This window comes from Typopeltis vanoorti, chromosome 18, assembly GCF_054136105.1.
Source record: "Typopeltis vanoorti isolate ZY-2024b chromosome 18, IOZ_Tvanoo_1.0, whole genome shotgun sequence".
NCBI lineage: Eukaryota > Metazoa > Arthropoda > Arachnida > Uropygi > Thelyphonidae > Typopeltis > Typopeltis vanoorti.
The window spans coordinates 77616367-77634190 of NC_143566.1; the positions used below are offsets into that span (position 1 = coordinate 77616367).

Genomic DNA, 17824 nt, shown 5'->3' on the forward strand with positions numbered 1-17824 from the left:
TCAAGATTAGGGGGTCTTCTTCCCAAAGAATTCACAGCCCATCCTTGGAAACTCGACTTTTAATCCACATACCTTTGTTTCATACAACAATTCTAGCTCTCACATTTTTTTATCTCCACATTTCCTGTCTGCCATACTTCAGCAGTGATATGTAAATGTTTATCATTATACCCCTGATGCTGCTCCAAAAGAAGAACATTCAACAAAGGTATGTCCAAAATTATTCCTTCCTTATATTTTTGGACATACCTTTGTAGGATGTTCTTCTTTTGGAGCAGCATCAGGCACATACCAATAAACATATAACGTATAAAAGTTGAGTGAAAAGCCAATGACATTATACAAGGGGTACTCCTAAAGGAAAATAGGAAAAATAGCCTTAAAAATTAATATTAATTTTTGAGGAGTAGCATGGAAAATTTTCCAGAAATAATATTTATAATAAACAAATATTCTTTTAAATTACCATTAACAAAAAACTGAAGTAATTTTATTTTAAAATTAATTCACAGGAGAGGTTGTAGAACCTACATCACATAAGTATAGCAGAAATGTTTTATTTTATGCTTCTAAAGTTGAGAGTTTAACTGCTGAAAGGAAATAAAATTTTTAAGTGAATAGTTTTTATGGGTGAGAAAGATCAGTTTATCACCTTACCTTTTTTAGTTTGCACTTGTAGATATTGTATAATTAGCAAATAATAATACTAATCAAGCTTTTAAGTAATATGCATCAGCAAGTAAATCATTAAATACTACACAAACTGTCAAAGCCTGTTTATTTACCTGTCAAAGTACTTTCAATTAAATAACCATTTAATCTTCTACACATTTTACAAATGATATGTTTTGACCAAAATCAGCATCAACTGATTACAACTCAAATGAAATGGAATGTTTATTATAAAACATGCCTTATAAAACTTTCTCATATATCTAATAAAGCTTTTAAAAGGTCAGAGCTATTCTGATCTATATCATCTATCTATCTATATTATATATAATTTGCTTAAAATGCTCTTACATTTTAAACATATGGCATAAGGATCAAGCTGGATCACAGATATTGGTTTTTAACTGTACTAGATGTGAGTTAATAACTTAGTCAGAAATTAGCACCTGACAAAGATTATATATATATATATATATATATATATATATCTAGAAGTAAAACTATTTGTGTAAAATATGAAATAAAAGATTACACCCCCCCCAAACAAAAAACACACAATGTGCTTATATATTTACATGTAGCTGTAATGATTAAACTAGCTTAAGAAATTATACAAAAAAAAAACAAAAAAATTTGTAGTTTCATGCTTATTATATACAATAGGAATTAAAGTACAAAGATAATGGCAGTCTCTATGAAAAAATTTGACACTTTATTTAGCAAAGACTGGAAGACATATGATACTCGGAAAACACAACTTCCATGTATGCTGTAAAACGTATAGCACATAACATTTGTTGTATACAAAATTACTTATGACTATACAACCCTATTTTAATCCAGTTCAGTTCTTTTATATTAATATTAATAAAACTGACAAAATCAAAGAAAGTAACTTACACGGTTACCATTAGCGCATCAGTTATATCAATACAATAACACAATACTGATGTTCAATAATGTGCATAGTTCTTTTAAAAATTCCTAAATGTATTTTTTTTTTTTTAAATGTATATTATTATTATTATTATTATTAAACAAGACCTCATGGAGTCAAAGACTTTTTACAGATTTTAAATTCATATGGTTATTTTCATTTTAGCAACTATCAATTGCAGTATAGAATTTAATGCTTTTAGCTGCACAAACAAGAACTTTAAAAAATATCCAATGGAACTATATTTTTTGAAGAATTTATAAAAGTACTAAAGTTTATCAAATAATACTTGCATTATGACACTTCATAATCAAAGATTTAATTCAGCTATTATGTGGTCTATTTTTATATATATATTTCATTTCTTTTTTTGTATGCTTTAAAAACAACTATTCATTTTAATCAATAGTTGGACCTAATAATAATATCCTGAGAGAGAGAGAAAGAAATTAAGGATTTTTTCTCAAACTCATTTTTTTTGTATAACGGTTTATATATATATATATATAAACCAGTGGTATCACGTGCCCATTTATGTTGGGTGTGTTGCCGTATAGTTTATACAACACACGCTATATAAAATTCATGTCAACTTGACCATATGATTGCATTTTTATTGATGTATGGAAAGTTTTATGAGCGCATGGATGAATTTTCTTCTAAGTTGTTTCTTTAACAGGTACATTATTTGATATCTTAATGTGAAAAAAAAAAGTGACAGAATAAAGAAAACAAGGAAAAACATAAATTAATCATACAATATATAATGATATAATTTAGACATCATCATCAGTCTTGGGACTGGTAGCTCAGCAGTAATATAAAACATAAAAAATTTAGACATAACACATTTTATGCAACTGGTATTAATGGAAAACAACATTCTTACTCTCTGGACTTCATGTTTCTTTATTAGTTTATTAATGTTTTCATAAACTGGAAGCTCTGACAGTGCGATAACATTTGTTTTTCTTTGTTTTAAAGTCAAGTAACTGCTGTGGTAACAGGAGTAAGGAAAGGAACAGCTTGTTAAGTCAGTCTGGATTTAAGCAATTTAAACGAAATAGTTCCTTTGTTCAGTACTGTATAATATTACTGTTATACAATTTTATTTTATTAATAAACATTATTTCCAACTTTAGAAAACTTAAAAAGAATTAGTATCTAAATTTGGCCTGCTTAGATATCTTCTAAGCAGGCTGAATAAAGCAGTGAAAGAGTTGGTTAAAGGTAAAATCCAGCAGTGGGTGGATGGGAATACAATACTCTATGATGGGCAGCATGGCTTTGTGAAAGGTAGGTCCTGCCTTAATGATTTACTAATGTTTTATAATAGAGTGCCAGTGGAATTAGATAGAGGAAATGGCTACACCATGATACCACTGGATTTTGTAAATTCGACAAAATACTGCATAGAAAACTATTACAAAAGTTTGATCAAATGAGGATACGAAACTCTTAGCATAGATGTGGTGGCAGGTGGGAGAAAGTCTGACTGACAGACACTAGTATATAGTGGAGTGGAATCTAAGAGAATGAGGGTGACTAATGGAGTAGCTCAGGGATCTACTCTAGGGACACTGCTCTTTGATGATGATATATAAGGAAGGGAGGGGGAGAGGATATTCAGTTGTTTGTTGATGATGCAAAATTGGGGAGGGCAATAGATATTCTGCAGGATGATTTAAATAAACTGTTATTGTGGGTGAATGATTGATTAATTTAATGTTACAAAATGTAATGTTATGCATTTTGGGTTGAAAAGATTACATACTGGGTATCACATTTATGGTATCGAACTGCAGGAAATTAATGAGACTAAAGACTTGGGGATCATGGTGGGCAGGGAGTTGAAGTTCAGAGGGCATATTGCAAAATAGCTCAAAGGATTATTTGGATGATTGAAGGTTATTATGATTTGGCTTCATCTTAACTACTGTGCACAGATTTGGTCATCTTTTATTTCTTGGGGATCAGGAGGCAGCGGAGAGGATTTGGAGATGAGTCACTAAGCTAGTGACAGTCTGTGGAATGCTCCTTTGAGGATAGGTCGAAAGCATATCGTTACAAAGTTTAGTTGACAGGCAGTAAAGAGATGACATGATAGAAACTTATAAGTTATTAAAGGGATTCTATAAGATCAACACAAAGGAAATTTTTTCAATAAGTGACAAATAGAGGTCATTCCTGACCTCTGGTTCTCTATTCATCATTTATAAAAATTAGTGTGGATCTCTTGTGATGAGTTTGCTGACTTCATGGAGATACTCATGTAATAATAATCTCTGAACTTCAACCTATAGGCCATAGGTTTAGATCCAACAATGGTACAGATGTTCATGAATCATGAATGTTTTGATGATTTTCCATTCCTAGTGTAAGATCCTACTCCCACTTGCTTATTTGAGGTCTGAAGTGACTAGAAATAATTTCACATTTGATTTTTAGATATCAGGATTCCTGGATTATCTAACAATTATCTCCATCTTAATCCAAAAGTGTGTACTTGCGCATCAAGTACACACTTTTGGATTGTAAAAGTAACCAAATGTCTTTTTTTTAAAACTTCCTAATATATATGATAGTGCTTCAGTCTTCCTACCCCACCCCCCACATTATGAAGCTGGATTGAAAATGCAGCCTGCAGGAAAGAAAACTTCCCTTACACAGAACATATGCTATGTTTCATATATATTAACCCTGTGGAGAGTCGGGTTGAAAATATTGCAGCAGAGGTCGCGTGCATCTGAGAGATACATTCATTACTAGTATGTGTAAAATACGATAAAACTTAAAAAAAAAAAAAACACTACAAATATCATACATGATGGTTTATTTATTTTCAGTTGCAATCTAGAAATTATTGAACAAAGAAAAAACAACTAAACCAATACTATACTGACATTGGAGTTCGTGGTATCTCTCAGATACAATTTACTATTAAATATCACCTTTGCATTTGACTCGTAACATTCGCTGAATCTCTTCAACATCTGATGGATTATCCAATCTATATTTTTCCAACCATCTTCAATGGTAAATAAATAAATAAAAAACTTAAATCAATACTATACTGACATCGTAGTTTGCGGTATCTCTCAGATACAATTTACTGTCAAACATCACAAACCTTTACATAACACGTGTTAAACCAAACTGACAGCAAAAAACAGTGCGGAATATCACTCGTAATAACATATGCACGCACAGCTAGTCATAACCTTCAAGCTATACACTGAATATGTGTAAGAATATATTAAACAATTTGCATGTATCTGTCAGATCAGCTGCGACCTCTGCAAGGTTAATACAAGTAACATAGTTTTGGCATTTTAGGTGTTTTCCATTTTTAGAAATCTAAAACATTTTCTGAACATGTATGTTTAAGATTTTCCTTCAGGAAAAATAAATGAAAAATCTCCAATATTTACGTATTAAAATATTAATGCTGCTATTTTTGCAGTTAGTGCTTCCTCTGTTATTATCAAGTATGCAAATTACTATTACAATACAAAAGATAATGAAATAAAGCTTAAACTCTTAAAAAATGAGACTTTTTGTGGACTTTTTTGTGGATTAATTAATGAACCTATGGTCTCATAACCACAAAAAGTCTCGTTTTTTAAGTATTTTATGACCAAATATGTATAATATAATTTAAAGCTTAAACTCTCTTACTGGCCTTGACATGTTTGCACATAAATGATTATGTGGATGTGAAGTTTCTAATATTTCATCCATAAACCATTTGAGTGGTGGGTACGCCAAATCATTTGTTTCTTCAGTAGAGGATAAATGTATAGACAATTTGCAAATATTTAAAGCTTAGCAAGACATTAAATGCATATAGTTTTACAATTTATGCAAAAAATAGCATAATTAGTTGAGAGGGTATATAAGAGGTCTTAGAACTTTCATTTAAAAACATGCTTTAAAGGAGCAATGAAAAAAAAAAAAAAATCAGCCTTATTGTCTGGCAATTATCTTTTGGCTGCACTATCAATGCAAATTTTCCATGATATAAATGACATATAAAGGAATTATGGGATTTTTTAAATAAAGTAAACAGAATGTAGAGTTCACAAACATGGCTATGAATCTGAGGCCACCAAGCAAGCATAAATTTTAAAACATAGAAAAATCAATTCACAAAAGGAAGTAATCTTTTAAATATAAGAGCATTCGTCTTTAAATTTGAGATACAAGGCTGTCATATGCCATTTCACTTAAAGCTAAAACAAAAATAGTGCTGACTTTTAATATGGAAAATAGTTGGAAGAATTATGTAGCACTACAATACTGAAGAAGTGATATCAGTTGCCATATGTTACTTTTGCAAAACTGAATTGGTAGGAAATTTATTGTAAGTCTACATGGAGGGAGGGGGTGGTGGTACAACAGATGACTTGAGTGACTCAAGCTATACTCACTTCTGAGCAAGCTTGTTAAGATAAGGCTGGATATTCATAAAGGTCTTTCATCCTTGTGAATGTGACATCATAGAGAGCTTGAGAGCAGTGGATGATGATTAGGAGGAGAGTGACCGTGAGCAAGGAAGGGATAAATGGGGAATTAAGCAAATTTGATATTAAAATTAAAAAGGCTGTGGGACTTAATGATATATCACTGCATATTTTGAAGGAATGTGTCAGGGAGTTGACATTGGGCTTGACATATTTGTTTAATATGAGTCTTGCACTGGGTCAAGTTCCAAAAGAGCAAAAGAGTGGAAGGAAGGTAAGGCTATATACTGCTTCATAAAGGAGGTGACAGAATTCAATTCACCCAAGTCACTTGCAATGTCAACCCAATTCTACTAGATCCTGATTCTAGACAGCCTCTCCAACACTTCAAATTATATTATATTATAGGCCAATCTGTGTGTCATATTATTATTTGACACTCCAGGAAGTCCAAGGACTCATCGAGGGAGAGCACCTGCTCTCCCTCGACGAGTCCTTTCCACATAAAGAAACTGTGGAAAGGGTAAGGAACAGTTACAAAGATTATACCTAGATTATGAGGACATACTGCAGGTATGTGGATTACACTCTGGTTAACAGGAAAAGAGGGAGGGATATTATAGGGATCTATAAACTTATGAATAAGCGTTATAGGATATCATCTGATGAAATTTTTCGTTATATGGAAGGTGGGGAGAGAATACAGGAGGCATCCATGTAAGTTGAGTTTGTTCATGGTCAAGAAACGGTTACGAGCTAGGTTTTTCTCTCACAGAGCAGTGAGTGAGTGAAATGGTTTGCCTTCAGGGGTAGTGGGTACATTTAGAGTGAATGAATTTAAGAGAAGGTATGATAGCATTTGGTTTGGGTGATTTATAGCCTCTCTGTGAGTTCTTGACTCCCTGGAAGTCTCAGATAATAATATTAGACAAGTGCATTGGATTGGAGATTGGCTGTGTGATAGGTATCAACAAGTTGTATATGGGGGGAGCAACATCCCAGAAGAGGAAAGTCACTAGTGGTGTGTCTTAGCAGTCTGTTTTAGGGCCATTGCTGTTTAACCTCTATGCTAATGATATTACTGGGGAAGATTTGAATGGGGATTATACAGTTGTTTGCAGATGATGCAAAGTTGGGATGAACTATGAGGAGTAGAGTGGATGTTCTGGCCTTACAATAAGACTTGAACAGACTAAGTGAATGGGTATGTGTTCAATGTTGCAAAATGTAAAGTTTTAAAATTTGGGAAAGAAAGATCCGATGTAGAATTTACGGTTAGTGGGTGATATATTGTTGAAGGCAGAGGAAATAAGAAATCTTGGGGGGATGGTGGATAAGGATCTAAAATTTAGAAGACACATTGCCAAAATTGTGAGGACAACACAACGAATTCTGGGAATGATGCAGAGTGCACTGACTTGTAGAAGTAAGGAGATTCTGGTTCCACTGTGCACAGGTTTGGTCACCTGGTTTTCAAAAGATGAAGAGATCTTGGAGAAGGTCCAGAAGCAATTCACCAAAATAGTTTCTGATCTCTGGAATGCTGATTATGAATAAAAGTTGAGATGATACAATTTTCAGAGTCTAGTGGATAGGAGGAAGAGGGATGATATGATAGAGATGTACAAGTTGGTAAGGGGTTATTATAGGATTAATGGTGAAGAGGTTTTTCATAAAATAGTGGGAGAACAAGAGGACATTACTGGAAGCTGTATAAGAAGAGTGTGAGAAGCAGGTTTTTTGGAGAGTTGTGAATGATTGGAATGCGTTGCTTGCGACTGTGGTATCTCTAGAAAACTTGAACGTGTTCAAGGCAAAAGAGACCTCCTAGATGAGTCTGTGACTCCAGTGGGATCTTAGGATAATAATATCTATTATTTGTAACTCTGTTTATAATTCCCCCTACCCTGGTGTTGCCAAATGAAAATGAGTAAAAACAGCTAAATCTTAAAAAAAAAAAAAAAAGTTAAAAATAAAAATGTGAAGCTAAAATTTTAAAAGTAGTAGCTGATACTTTTAAGTTACTTACTTTATTCAAGTTGAAGTGATACTTGCATATCAATGACTAAATACATCTTCCATGTGGTCTTCACCTTAATTCACCCACGTTTTCACTTAGATTTTCAGCTTTATTATGTGGCCATTGTTCTAATATTACTCGGTGTAGATGCTGGTAAATGATAGTCTGTACAGCACTTGTTGTTACAACTGAGGCCATACTTGATTGACAAAATAGCTGTCAGTATTGGCAATTCCATCTTGTTTCTTAATTTAGTTTTAACTACATTCATGGAACTAAAAATTCATTCAATTTCCATATTAGAATTTGGCAGAATTAATAAATTTATTGTATACTGAGCAATTTTTTTAAATGGATTCATTCCAGATGCATCTTTATATTCTCTGTACTTCAGCCCAGAATAGCTCAGTGTATTCAATATTTGTCCATTTATTTAAGTGGATAGTATTGTACTGGTATTCACCAGCAGCAACATCTTTTTCTGTTTTCAGCATTATTTCTAAGATGGGAGTAACAGGTTCTTTTATATGTTTTAGGGTATTGTCAACAGAAAAAGAAGACATCATTCTTAAAATATTCAAGTTTTCAGGCAACCTTTGCTTAAGCTGTTTGAAGAGACCAAGAAGAAACTGTCTTGCTCTACTTCTAAGATTTCACTCATCATTTTGCGTTATTTTCTTTTGTATCATCAACTCTGAAATTTTTCTTTCAAATCTGTAACCAAGGTTTGGATTGGGATCCAAATAGTCATCAATCTCTGACTCTAGAGGGTTGACTGTGGATGATGGTAGCACTAACATATTAGTAACAGAACGAATCAAACGAGAAAGGTCTTCAAATAATCTCATCTTATCTGCACTGTTAGATTCAAAAATTTTGTTAACTTGCTGAACTTGAACTAGAACAGGATGCAAAAATAAAAGGTACAACAGATTCCTTTCATCTTTGTACATCTCTCACAAAATTTGAGCTTTGTAACATTTCTCAGTCACACTCACGACTTCGAAGTGAGTTTTTAATTCCAACCACTACCTGAGAATTCTGTCTACTGCAGGTTCAATGGAGAGCCACCTTGTTGCACAATTGCTTACAATTTTCAGAGGAGCATCATTTTCGTTGATAGTTTGATACAGCTCTTTGTATGCTGCTTGTCTTGAAGAAGAATGTGAAAACCATTTTATGTTTCGGCAACTAAAAATTCTAATTTTCTATGAAGAGATTCTGCACAAGTGTGAGACATTGCCAGTTGTAATGAATGGCATACACATCTAATTAAAATTAGAGGGAATATATGCCTTTAGTTGTTCATAAACGCCATTATTGACAGTAAGTTATGAAAACAACTAAAGAGAGCTGAAACTAGTTCTGAAGGAGCTAGATGCTAGATTAAAAATTTTGGAGCTAGGGAAGAAAAAAAGAGCTAGATCCAGCTCCAAAAGAGATAAATTGGCAACACTGCCCTACCCTCTCCCATTGTATTTTTCCTTTTCTTCATTCTGATTTGTTTCCACATCTTATCTTATATGTTTTTTATATGTTCCATGTCCTTCTATTCCTCAATTTCTGTAATTATCTTCACCTTCCTTTCATTGTAATTTTGCCCTGTGGGCTTTAAATCTTGTACTTTTTTTTTATCTACTTTACACTTAGCTCCTTCTATATCTAAAAAAAATTCATAACCCTCACTTAAAAAAAGTCACTGGTTGTAATGCAGTAGAATTCTTCAAAAATAAAAATAACGTGGCTTCTTTGTAAGCCTTTTGGGAGCTAATGTTCTCAAGTCTCTTCTTTTTCCTGTTTATAGTTTGTTCTGCTAAAACCTAGTTTATATCCCCCATCATGCCATCTTTCCAATCCACCCTTATGCCCGGCTTTAACTTTGTTTACCTTTGTTTCAACATTTACTTTTAGTTTATTTTAAAAGAATAGAACAGATTAAAAGTGATTTGTTTCAGTTGGCTCTGCTGGTCTTTGGGTTTTGCATACATATTTATCCTTTCATCTGTCCCACTGTTTTGCTCCCTTCAGCTTTAATCCCAAATTTCAATATGTTCCATGTCTCTTTCTTCTATAGTTATCATGCTCATTTCCATTGCACTTGTACTTCTTAGACTTCTAAATGAAAATTCCATTTTCATTTAGAACTTTTTTGAGGTCTCATCAGTGGGAGCCAGGCCCAGAGTGGAGATACTAAGGCAGAAGCAATCGGAGAGGTCATCCTTACCTATAGGAGTTACCAAAAGGTGTGCCATCTTATTATTAAATTACTCTGGATTTAGAGAATTGAAGATATTTTCAGGCACAAACTTTGTTTGCTCACACTTGGATAAAGGATTAAACTAAATTTTTATATTCATTATATAAATTCTTTAGTAACTTATGTATTTTAATCATACCCATTTATTCTGCTTATCAACCAAATTCTGTAACCACAAATCACCTTCAATATATCTTCACAGAGAATTCCACATCTGTCACCATCTCGTCATCACTCACTGCTGGATTCTATCTGTCCTCAGGAAACCCAGGTGATCAAAGCACAGTGAGATAATAACATTTTTATTTCCACTTGTGTGTGTTTACCATTCTAGCTTGGCTGGCTGAGTGGTTAGCATATCTGCTCTCCAACAGACTGTGGCTTTGAATCCTTCAATGAACACAGATGTTTGTGAATGCCTCTAAGTAGTAGATGATTTTATTTCCTTTGTGTAAGACTTGCTTATTGAAGGCCGAGTGGCTTGAAAAAGTTCCATGTTTGATTATTTCTAAAGCAGGGTTTCCAGATTATCTAATCTTTGGTCCACAGCACAAATACCAACATACTAGAGGCTAAGGGTATTTAGGACTGGGATTCACATAAAAAAAAAAAAATTCAAATAATTCATTGAGCTATTCTGCCTACTTATACAATATATTCTCTGAACTTCAATTCCCTGCTAATTTAACCCCAAGAGCCTTCTCAGATTCCTATAGTCCAATTCCATCAATGCAGTATCCAACTTGTAATCTCTTCATCCCAAAAGTGCATAATTTTAAACATGAAACTGGCATCATTATCCTTTGCCCCAAACTATCATTCAGACTATCCATCAAGATCTGCTTTATCTCATTAATTACTGCCTCCTACAGTTTTACATCATCAGGAAACTAGATACCCCCCCCCTTGCACACACACACACCAAAAAAAAAAAAAAAAATCATTCACACACGAACCAATTAAATAGCCATAGCAAAACTACAGAGTTTTTTCATTCTACTCTGTATATACTATTCTTTGATATAGTACCTTGCCATTTTCTTTATCCTGTCACTTCAGACAGAAAGCGAGTAAATTACTGAACAGAGACCTACTTTTCACAAAGGTGTGCCATCCTCATAGAGTGTCCATCCACCACTGAATTTTGTCTCTGATCAACTTTTTGTATATACTGTAACTTGTTTTTTATAAATGCCTTAACTACTATTCCTGAGATTTTTTTAAGTGACTCTAGTAAGCATACTGGACAATGAAATTCTTCATCTCTCACCTGAAAATAATCACAAACATCTATGCCCAAGCTGCAGCCTGTTTGAGAGCAGGTATGATATGATATCCAGTTGGCCAGTAACAGCTGATGATACTGATCAGTCTATAATTTACTACCCTCTGTCTTGGAGCTTTCTTTATGTAACAAAAGTATTTTGCTGTCTTTCACTTCCCTTGGAAGTCAAGACTTAAACAACTTAGTAATAGGCATTACTGTTTCTCTTATACATTCTTGTAACACATGGGCCAATATTCCATTCAATCCCATTGCTGTATTCATATTGAGATTCTGTAATGTAATATGTTAAGCACCACCAATTTATCTACATCTCTACTATATAATAGGCTGTTGCATAAAGTGATCACTCAGTAATTTAACCATTTCTTTTGCTTCTGTCACCTCCCTCCCTATCACCAGCATTGATTAATGTTATACTTCCATACATCATTCTTTCATTTAATTGCCACACAGCAAAATAATTCTTTGGAATTGCCTTCGGTCCTGGGTAACTTTCTCTCAATCTGATTTTGCCATCCTTGTAATGTTTGATACCCTTCTAACCACTTGTATTGTTGATTGAGTTGCTCTTTTCACTACTTTATTTGATATCGATGATGTCTGACTTGGGTTCAAATTCTATGCAGATATGAAGAACCTTTATAAGGTTTTTTTTTTTTCAAATGAAAGTAAGTTATCTGGTCTCTTATGGTGGTGGCAACATTTATTCTCCAGCAAAACCAGCCATAAGAATAAAAATTCAATTTACAGATATAATATATATATATATTATATATATATATAATATTTCATGCCGGCTGGGGCGTCACCCGGTTAAACAAGGCCCGCGTTGTTTTCGCCAGGGAACCAGGGCGAACAGCGAAAAGTCAGCTACTGGAAGAAATCTGAAAACACACCCCAACTCAACATCACCAGAGTTAAAGATCAGTACTATCAACATAAGAAGCCTGAATGGCAAAGAAATGGAGCTAGCGGAGGAATTAGATAAGCACCAGATCGACATAATAGGGGTGACTGAAACAAAAAAGACAAAAACTGGTGAGATTTTTCTGAGCAATAAATACAAAAAGTTATATTCAGGCAATGACAATCAAGGAAAAGAAGGAGTAGCCATAGTATTCAACACAATATAAGAGGCTAATAGTATTCAACACAATATAAGAGGCTAATCTTCTTGAATGGCAGTCGGTCTCAAGAAGAGTAATGTGGGCAAATATGAGAATGGGGAACTGGACAATGAGACGTATTTGTGCCTATGGTCGCACAGAAGGTTCTACTAAGGTAGAAGTGGAGGAATTTTTTGAGGCTCTAGAGAAAATACTGATACAATGAAAAAGGAAAAGTTGGTCCTTGTTGGATATACAAAAATGTTTTGGGAAAATTTGGAGAAAAGAGCAAAGCTAATAATAATAATGGCAAATACCTGTTGGATTTCTGCTCAGGACATGGACTGGTTATTACTAACACGAAGTTCATACATAAAAATGTGAACAAATTCACATGGAGAGAGAAGAGGCAAGGAATAAGAAGTCTCATTGACTATGTTATTGTTGATAGTGATGTTTTCTCCCTTGTGCAGGACACCAGAGTGTACAGAGGCATGAACAGAATAAAATTGAATTTCATATTGAAAAGAATGACATGTAAGAAAGTTTTAAAGCGAATAAAAGTTTAGCAGCTCTCAGATGTGAACTGTAGACTAAAATACACAAAGATTATTGAAGGAAAAATGAAAGAGTTTGAGAACAGGAACCAAAACCTTGGAGATTCAGTGGCAAGCCTTGAAGAAAACCCTGATTGATTCAGCCAGAGAGGCATGTGGTGAAGTTGTCTGCAAGGATAGAAAAATCAGAGCTCCATGGTGGACACAGCAAGCTAAAGAGGCAGTGAAGGAAAAGAAGAAAGCATATCAAAAGTTCCTGGCAAATACGTCAGCTTGTGCTCTTAGAGAATACAGAGACAAATGTAAGAAAGCTAAACACTGTGTAAAACTAGCTAAACAAAAGTCATGGGAGCACTTTGGCAAGAATATAGAAAATAAATATCAAGAAGGTTAAAAATATTCTGGAAGTTGTTGAAGAAGCTTAGGAATGGAGGAAAGAGTGCTGTAAAAAGAGTTAGAGATGATAAAGGGAAATGAAAACGGGAGAAAAAGATATCCTTGAAGTATGGAGTAATCTTCGAAAATTTGCTAAATGAAACAAGCAGTGATGACAGCACAGTGATAAAAAACACTTACCAGGCATGCAGTCAGGAATACATATCCATACTTGAAGTAGAAAAAGCCATCAAAGGCTTGAAATGTGGAAAGGCAACAGGAGCAGATGATATTCGACCAGAAATGCTGAAGTATGGTGGTATAAAAGTCTTACAGTGGCTGCACTGCATAGTTCAGAATGCTTGGACAGAGGGATGAATTCCCAATGATTGGAGTAGAGCTCTCATATACCTATATATATAAAAAGGGAAATAAAATTGAATGTGAGAATTACAGAGGTATTTCCTACTGAGTGTTCCTGGTAAGATATATGCAAGTATACTTGAGAAACGGTTGAGAAGAATTGTGGAAGAAAAACTTGGTGAAGAACAAGCTGGATTCAGATCAAATAGAGGCTGTCAGGATCAGATCTTCACTTTACTACAAATAGTGGAGAAATCATGGGAATATAACAAAGATCTGTATTTAAGTTTTGTCGATTTGGAAAAGGCATATGACAAGGTGCCAAGAGAGAAGCTATTCAATACACTACAGTTATATGTTGTCAATGGGGCATTATATATCACGCAATACTTAGTCTTTATTTGAGTTGTAAGTCAGCAGTTAGAATTGAAGGAAGTACAGGAAGATGGTTTAATGTTAAATCTGGTGTGAGAGAAGGATGTACATTATCCCGTTTGTTATTCATTATCTATATGGATCACATTATGAAGGAAAGTTGTATTAAACATGATATCAAAATTGGAGATGTCAATGTCAGCTCTTTGCTTTATGTGGATGATGTTATACTTCTAAATAAATCCGCTACAAGTCTGCAAGATTCTCTGACTAAATTGAATAGCTGTTGTAATAGATATGGTATGAAGGTCAGCAACAGAAAGACAAAGACAATGAAAATAGGCAGAATCATTGAAAATGTGAACTGTATTGTGAATGGAGAACCTGTGGAACAAGTAAAACATTTCAGCTACTTAGGCACTATTTTTAGTGAAGGTGGTAAATTAAATATGGAAATAGACAACAGAATCAACAAAGCTGGTATGGTAGGAAGTCAACTGAATAAATTCACATGGAATAAGAGAGAAATTAGAACACTAAATTAGCTCTATACAAGACACTGTTCAAGCCAATTTTAACTTATGGACCTGAGAGCTGGGTCAGAAGTAAAACACTTGATCAAAGACTAGAGACCGCAGATATAAGAGTCCTGAGAAAGATTAGAGGCGTGAACAGATGGCATCAATGGCAATATCATATTAAAAATGAGAATATTACTTGACATTGTCAGCATCCAGGAATGCATTAGCAGAGCTAATCTCAGGTGGTATGGTTACTTAAACAGAATGGGCGAGGAAAGATTAGTAAAACAAGCGTTCTCTGCCAAGTTGGCAGGAAAACGACCCAGAGGAAGACCAAGATATAGGTGGATTGATACGGTAGAAAGTGCCTTAGACGATAGAAATATAAGATCTGGTAATGAGCTGCTTCTTAAGTTTGTTATAATCACCATTTCTGTAATTCCACATATCTAGCAACCTTACAGGTTGAGACTGCACAATCATCTCCAAACAGAGGCAAAGTGGTTGCCTTGGTAATGGACAAATCCTCCGATGCTATCACTAGATCCAGTACTGTCAACCTTTGGGTTGAGAGTACTAGAGCTGTCTTATCATAGAGCTCTTACAAGTTGCATAAATACCATTTGCTTTTCTTCTACAATCTATTTCCTCATGGTCTTCCCCCACCCCAATAATAATTATTTTCTCTGCAATTATTGAGCTAATTTATTGATACATATCATTCACATTTTCTCCCCCCCTCCCCACAACTGATAGAGACAACCAACTATATGTTTTTTGTCCTTACCAGCCAGCATCAAATGTACTTCCTCACACAACTTTCCTTCTTACTAAACTTCTACTTGCTGGCTGCAGTTCTTCTCTCTTCCTTTTCTCCTGAAAATTTACTGTCCCTTAACTATATCATTTTTTGTCAACAGTTTTTGCTAACAACAGCTACTTTTGTTCATATCTAACTTACTTTAAAAGCTTACTTCTGTTTACAGATTCACTGTTTGAGAACATGCACATCATAGAAATCTATACATGATACAACATCATATCAATAAAAATAATCATAGTAGAGTTTTATACAGGTTTTTCAGAAATTTATGAATATAACAAACCATCACTAAAATACTGGCTTTAAGAAAAACTACCAGAGTAGTTTGGCCACAGTGGAATCATGAAAATAAGAATAAAGCAGGTATATATAGGGATGCTGGATGTATAATACCATACTGCATAAAAATTATATTATATTAAAAAATCCACTTACTATATTTTATTGCACACTCCAAAGCACTAGTTTTTAAGTTATTTGGGACTTTTTCTTCTTCACACAAGAAGTTAGCACAGGTGTTATTACAACTTCCTGTGCACTTATGCACTGTTGGTGTGTGAGTGAACTTTTGTCATCTGCTTACCATATCAACTAAGGAGTGAATTTGTGATCTTTTACTGTTATTGTATAACTGTAACCGAGTATAATTAAAGAAGAGACTGAAAATGTGGTACGACAAATGTACATATACAGGCAACCCACAGTTTACGCCTCAGTTCCGTTCCTGAAAAAACGGGCGTAAAACAAACCCAATTTTAATGGGAGGTATGAAGTTATGTTCCGTGCAGTCAAAAAATATGCACATGAAGTATGTGTAACATTATTATATTTAAAGCTTTGATAATATATACATATATATTTGTTAAAATAAAATTATTAATAATGAAAACAAAACAAAATTATATACAAAAAATATGAAACTTCAAAAAGATATTATATATTTCTATGTTGAAGTTCCTGGTTTCATATTACCTGCAATTTTTTTTTAGGAAGTATCCAGTGTTAACTGCCTAGATAGATTTTCTTTTTCTTTCTTTAAGGAGTTCAGCGTAAGGTCGAATAGATGCGATTACACTCCTTTTTACGTTCGCATTCCGTTCCCAATCATGGTCCATTTCGCAGAGTTCATCAATCAATGTCTCTATGCTTGCAAGGATACGCTGTAAATCGGCCGTTTTCATATCTCTAAGAGGACCTTCTTCATTTTCTTTCTCCTCCTTGTTGACTTAATTGTTTGGCTAATTCTTTTAAGTCTTCATTGGAAAGTGGTTTATCATGGCTCTCTAAGACTTCTGTCACATTTTCAGCTGTAATATATAATGCCACCTCTCTCGCACAAGCTTGGTAACATCTTCAATAACATCTTCAACTCTTGCTCTAATTCCTCGAAGTCATGCATAAATGCTGGAAGAAGTTTTCACCATGCTCCTTTCAAACACTTTGCTGACACGTCGTTTCAAGCTGCCTCGATGTTGTTAATGCCTTTCAAAATATATAATAACTGCCAATAGTCTTTAATAGTTTTTCCTGAAGTGTCCAAGACTCTTCAGGAAAGACCATTTCCAAGATTGATATATAATCCCCTGATCCATCAGTTGCAAAAGCGATGTTGTGTTTGGGGCATGTAAACAACCTTGACATCCAATGGTGTTCTTACTTCAGCAAGGTTTCGAGGATGTCCAGGGGCATTATCCAAGAGAAGCAATGTCTTGACTGGCAAATCATTTTCTTTACAGAAGTGAAGCACAGTAGGACACAAATAATTTGTGTACCAATCTATAAAAACGTCTTGTGTAACCCAAGCTTTCTTGTTCCATTTCCAATAAACTGGCAGCATGACTTTTAGACCCTTGAAGGCACATGGTGTCTGTGAATGGTACACCAACATTGGTTTAAGCTTCAAAGTTCCGGAGATATTTGCACCCAACAAAAGCGTAAGTCTATCTTTTGCAGCTTAAAACCTGGAGCAGAACGTTCTTCACAGGAAATTAAGGTGCGTGATGGCAATTTTTTCCAGTAGAGCCCAGTCTCACCAACATTAAAAATGAGATCAGGAGGATAACTTCC

The 17824-nt window shown here is 34.2% G+C and overlaps 1 protein-coding gene across 1 annotated transcript in view; it reads right to left on the reverse strand.

Moving 5' to 3' along the window:
- Nucleotides 1–1216: 1216 nt before the first annotated feature.
- Jarid2 (Jumonji, AT rich interactive domain 2) overlaps nucleotides 1217–17824 on the reverse strand; it is a 557336-nt gene continuing 540728 nt past the window's right edge. Inside the window, exon 22 of the transcript XR_016549859.1 lies at nucleotides 1217–2304. The gene's annotated coding sequence lies outside the window, so the exon portion shown is untranslated. The remainder of the gene's footprint in view (nucleotides 2305–17824) is intronic.